Here is a 6,000-nt window from a genome sequence, read left to right on the forward strand (position 1 = left end):
CCTCATAGTCCTTTGCTTCTTATAGCTATAAATTTCCCTCTAAACACAGATTTAGCTGCATCCATTAAGTTCTGACATGGTGTGCCTTCATTTTTGTATAGGAATTTTAATCCAGAAACATGACTGCTTTAGCAAGGGATCACATCCAAAGACCTTCTAGGTCTGTGTGATTAAGATTTGTCATTAAGATTTGTATGGGGCTGTTGTGTGGTCTAACCTGGAGAATACTGCACATACTCAGTATTTTTGAGGAAAACGAGTAATTTTCTAAAGTGAAATGGATTGCTCTATAGATGTCTGTTAGAGACATATGATGCTTGAAGGCTTCTTCTTCCCATTTTGATCTCCCTATGGATTGCTCTGTCCATTATTGAAAATAGAGAATAAAGTTTTGCTACTATTATTGTTGAAGTTATTATTTCTCTCTGTAATTGTGTTTGAATTTATAATTGTTCTATTTTTATGACAGAATGACCTTTTGATCTTATAAAAATAGTTTTATTTGTCTGAAATTTGATATAAAATATCAATTCTTATTTTAAAGTTGAATTTTGATACCATCTGTCTTCATTATTATTTTTACAGTCTGGCTTTGATCATCCTTTAAATTTAAACCTATCATTGTCTGAATCTAAAACATGTTTTTGTAAACAGCAAAGTTGTGTGACATTTTTGATTAAAGTGGTTTTATCCCTTTATATGTAATTAAACTACGGATAAGGTAGAAATCAGTTATGAACATTTCTATACATCTTTTCTTTTACATTTTTATCTTTGTTTGTTTGGATTTTTGTTTTTGTTTCTGTTTTTGTTTGTTTGCTGGGACAGGGTTTCTCTACATAGCCTTGGTGATCTGGAACTTACTATGTAAACCAGGTTGGCCTTGAACTCAAAGATCCACCTGCCTACCTTTGCTTCCCAAGTGCTGGGATTAACTCCACCATTTCTGGCTTTTTTTTACATTTTTTTCATTTTTAGATGACTGATTGTGTGTGTATGTTAATTATTTTCTCTTTCTTTTTGTTTTTTGTTTTTTGTGGGTTTTTTTGTTTCTCAGCAAAGTTTTTATTTCACTCTTTGTTTCTCAGAAAAATTTTTAATTTACTTTTTTCTGATATAATATTTTTATTGATTCTTTGGGAATTTCACATCATATACCCTGTCACCCTCACTTCCCAGTGCTGACATGTCTGCTGCCACCCTTATGACCATCCCCCACAGCAGAAAAAAAGAAGAAAAGAACAAAACAAGTCCAATATGTGTTATCTATATCTTCACTGGAGCATGGTGAAACTCTCACTGGCCTGCCCCTTAAATACAGCTGAATCCCTCCTCTCCCACACGCCCCTGGCCTGCAACTGAAGTAGCATCAAAAGAGCTAACGTCAGCAATATATCTTTTGTATTGGTTTATTGTTTCTGGTTGCATCTTGGCCTTTTTTCTTCCTGGCAAGCCTGGGGTTTAGAATTAGTAGCAAAGAACTCCAATTTTAAGAGGAGAAAAGAACAAGAGAAGGAAAGGGTAGGGAAGCGAGAAGGAGTCCAGAAGGCCTAAAAACTGGGACGAGGAAGAACCAAGGCAAAGGAAGAGATCGGCTGTTTCAGATGCTGCTAAGGGAGCCAAGGTGAGGTTATGACCTCACCTTACTCAGGACTTACAGAAAGATCAGCTTGAGGTCATTAAGCCCAGCACAGGAGCAGAGGCAGGAATATCTCAGTGAGTTCAAGGCTAGACTGGTCTACATAGTAAGTTCCAGGCCAGCTAGACCTACATATAAGACACTGATGTGGGGATTTAAATAGAATTGGTGATACTCATCGTGAAATAGTTGTGGGAAGAGGCAGGGATATACGTTCAAGATGACTCAAAAAGAAGCCAAAATAAAAATGGCAAAGGCATTTTAAGGTCCTTGCCCCTTTTTCCCCCCTAAGAATCCAAGTCAAAATGGAAACTCTAACTGTGTCTAGAGAGTGGGATGGATTGAGAGGATCGTTCCAACAGTCTGACCCTTCTCTTGCTTGTCTAGAAAGTATCATGCAGAACTCTGCAAATATTTTGGGCACTCCATTTCACAGAATCTAGTATTATAAGAGAATTTGATGTGAGCATGAAGTCAACTTCTTTCATATCTAGCTGGTGAACTGGGAGACAATGAAACCAGAGACAACATAATAATTTGAAGAAATCATAATTCTTAGGTCTGCCTAAAGTAAATTTATGTAAACTTCTACTTCAGGTAATATCATACTTATTCAATTAACAACATTTCAATCCCACTCATATTTCTAATGTAAAGGAAAAAAAGGAGTTCTGCTTTCCCAAGTGGGATTTGAGACTATACAAATGATTCTTCAGTTTCCAAAGGAAAGATTCTCCAGTGACCCACAGCTGGGGAAATATGTGTGAAGACTTGATGCTTGCTTCCCCATGTCCACCTTTTTTCTTTTCCTTTTGCTCCAGTTTTACCCTGAATTTGACATCTTCCTCTGGGATTGTAATTCCCATTCTTGGCACCACTGACATTCTGAAAAAGACAATTCTCTGTGATCATATAGTGGTTTCTACATGGCATTATAAACAACAGGACAGGAGGTTCTGTGTACTCTGGGATGTTTCATATTACCTCTGGCTCTACCAACTAGATGCCAGTTGCACTCCTCCCGCCCCAGTTAAAACCAAGGAATCCCTTTGAAAAAAGTGAGGAAAGACCTTTACAAATATGGCCTAGGGCACAGTTGTCCAGGCCTAAACCAATCAGCATAATTCCATTCTGGACCACAGTTACCAGTCCAGTGGTGACCACATGTCCCAATTAGGTCCAAAAATATTACACTAAATGTTTTTGGTTGGCCTCAAGAAATGATATTCTAACTACCTATGAATTTTGTGGTATATGGGTGAAGCCTTTAGAGCCAAAGGCATACATTTCTCTCATTGAAAAATGAAAGCAAAATAGGCTCAGCAGGAAGCTGACACCATATGAGGCTAAACAAAGACAGCAGGAAAAACTGGGCTCTGATTTCATTGCGAAGAAGCTAGGTCAGCTCTGACCCGAATTTTGACTACATCTTCACCTTTTGGTTGTTGCTGTTTGCTTATTAAAGGCAGTTTCTGTTATTTGGAATTTTCAATAGAAGAAGTTCAGATACATTAAGTTGAACAGAGTTTGAATAAAGGCAAGTTAGGCAGCCCTCAGAGCCAGATGGAGTTCTGAGAACTTTGCTGCCTACAGGGGCATCAGTATTTATGGACAAAACAAGAAATGAGTGTCAAAAACAGCTTGACTGGGTAGCATTCAGACTCTGCTGTATTTTAACTTGGATCTAGTCAGTCACTCACCAGTGGTAGACTACATCTCCACTGCACAGATCCGCTGATGCTGAGCCATCTTCCTGAGGGAACCCTTCTGAATAAAGCATTCAGTTAATTCATGTTCTAAATCAAGATACAGTGTCTCATATAAGGACTCAAAGTTCTGAGATGTACTCAAGTCAACCTTAGTTTAAAATACTAAAAGCATTTTGACCTATAAAATAAATATATAATATAGTGCAACAAGTAGGTTAATAACATCTTGGCCAGGAAATTTTTGATCCAGTCTTTAAGAAAGAAAGGGGGAGGGTCTTAAGAGAAAGTTGAAACATGGCCTTTCTCTGACTCCCACATTTTTGGCCTTACTATACATTCATCTCTAAGGTCCTGCCATCGTGTTTTCAAGTAGGGTATGTTAACAGAGCACCATTGAAGGGCTCATATTACCCTGGCATTGAGGTATATGCCTTTAATCCCAGCACCTAAGAGGCAGTGGTGAATGGCTCTATCTCTGTTAGTTCCAGGTCAACCTGCTCTACAAAGCAAGTTTTAAACCTAACAAGTATCAAAAAAAGAGACCCTGTCTTAAAAAAAAAAAAAGTAAAAAGTATCCACATTACCAGGTCAGGCAGAATGGTTCTGTGTCATTCCACTGCCGAAAATTGAGCCAAAGAACACCTGGATTTCAAGTATCTTTCTTACCACTGTGTTGTAGATGCTGGGAATATCACCCACCTAGGGCAGCTGTTGTCAAGCACTGCAAAGTCCCATCTTCAGGAAGCCCATAAACTATGTTCAAGTAACTTGTGATTTCACTGTTTTGACATTTATACTAAGAGTGGGCCCAACATCAGGGCACAGATCAAAGTAATGACAAAAGACTTAAGATGATTATATTCTTTACTTGAAGAAAAAAAATCCAAATGTTGGTTTTGTTTAAGAATGACCCTGAGCTTGGCATAGTGGTACATGCCTTTAATCCCAGGAGGCAGAAACAATCAGATCTCTGCAAGTTCCACGATAGCCTTGTGTACATAGTGAGTTCCAGGACAATCAGAGCTATATATAGAAACTTTCTTGGACAGAAAAAGGAAAAAGAAGAATAACCTTAAGAAAGAAGTAAAATTATAACCCAGAATGTGTCTCTTACCCATGATATGAGCAAATGAGAATAATGTGGACAAACTTCTACAGCCTGCCCAAGCAGAACAATTGTCACAGGGGGGTAAAAACGTAACCTGTGCCATTGTCTGAGTCGCCAGCTGTGCTAGCTGTGTTTTCTGAAATAAACAGCATTTTCACTTGGAGGCATGAATGACATGCAAACTATGGTGATTTAGATTGGGTATTTGGCAGACACTTCTTCAAAGACGAGCCAACTGAGCCTGTCACTTCAAGGAGAATAATAAACAGTATTTGACTTTTTTTTTTCCCAGTGATCAAATCTGAGCTCCCTGGAGAAAATTAGAATGTTGAAAACCATATATCTGCCACAGTAGGCTTGACAGCTCCCTAATACTTAAGAACTTGTCTGATGAGATCGGTGTGATGTTGAGAATGTGCCTTACTGATATTGTATAATAAAATATGTCAAATTTGGAAGATCTGGGTAACTCATTAAGGCATTTTCTACTGGGCTCCTTGTTGCTTTCTTGTTGACGTGAGTTATTTTTGGACATCTGCACAGGAAGCGCTTGTCAGTCGTGTGCACTGCAGAGATCTCGTTGTGGTTTGGGTTTGCCTTTCTTCCTTTATGGTGTCTTTAATAAAAAAACAATTTCCTGGTTCAAGGGTACTCACATAGTAATTGTTTGTTGGTCTGTTTTAAACCTGAAATATGATTCTATTCTCCCATTTTCAACAGCTTTGTGACTTTGCTGTCACATTTAGGGTTTTTAATCTGCCTGAGTATTTTTTTTGTATTGAGAATACTTACATGATGTCACCTCTATTTGCTTGTTTTAACCATACAATTCTATGTACTGCAACACAATATATGAAGCCCAACTTTATTCTGACTCTGCTTTCTTTTTTTTTTCTCACCTCTTTTTTATATTCCCAGGACAGTATCTCATTATGATTTATTTGAAAATCTATCATTACCTGCTGATCTTCAATGTTACCTTTCTTGTATTGCCTTTCTGTCAACCTTGTCCTCAGTACCACACCATTGGAACTATTGCGGTTTTAACATAACCTGTGATATCTACATGACAAGACTTTTGTTTTCTTCATATAAGTGTGAATGTTCATGACTGCACATATTCAAATTAATTATCTAATCTATGAAATATCTGTAATTTTAAATCTATATATCAACTCAGAGTCACAGACTCTCTCACAGACTCACAACCCCGCATCATGTTGAGTCCACCGGTCACTGAGAATCCCTCAGTTTACCTGTCTTCTCTAATATCTCCCAATGAAGGGTTGTAGTTTCCTGTCTAAGAGATTTTACCCATCTTTTATTAGATTAACTGCTGGGTACCTTTTGGGATTGAGATTTGATTTTACACTACTTACAAGCTAGTAAGTTTTGCTATTTCTGCTCTATGAGGCTGGCAGGAGACAGGAAGCTCCTGCAGAGATGAAAGCGCTATTACCTGTGCATAGCAAGCAGCTGCACTTGGCTTTCCTCAACCCAGTCTGCCTGATGCATGATACATACAGAGCAGGTTGACTTTACAG

Source organism: Apodemus sylvaticus, chromosome 12 (genome assembly GCF_947179515.1).
Source record: "Apodemus sylvaticus chromosome 12, mApoSyl1.1, whole genome shotgun sequence".
Classification (NCBI taxonomy): domain Eukaryota; kingdom Metazoa; phylum Chordata; class Mammalia; order Rodentia; family Muridae; genus Apodemus; species Apodemus sylvaticus.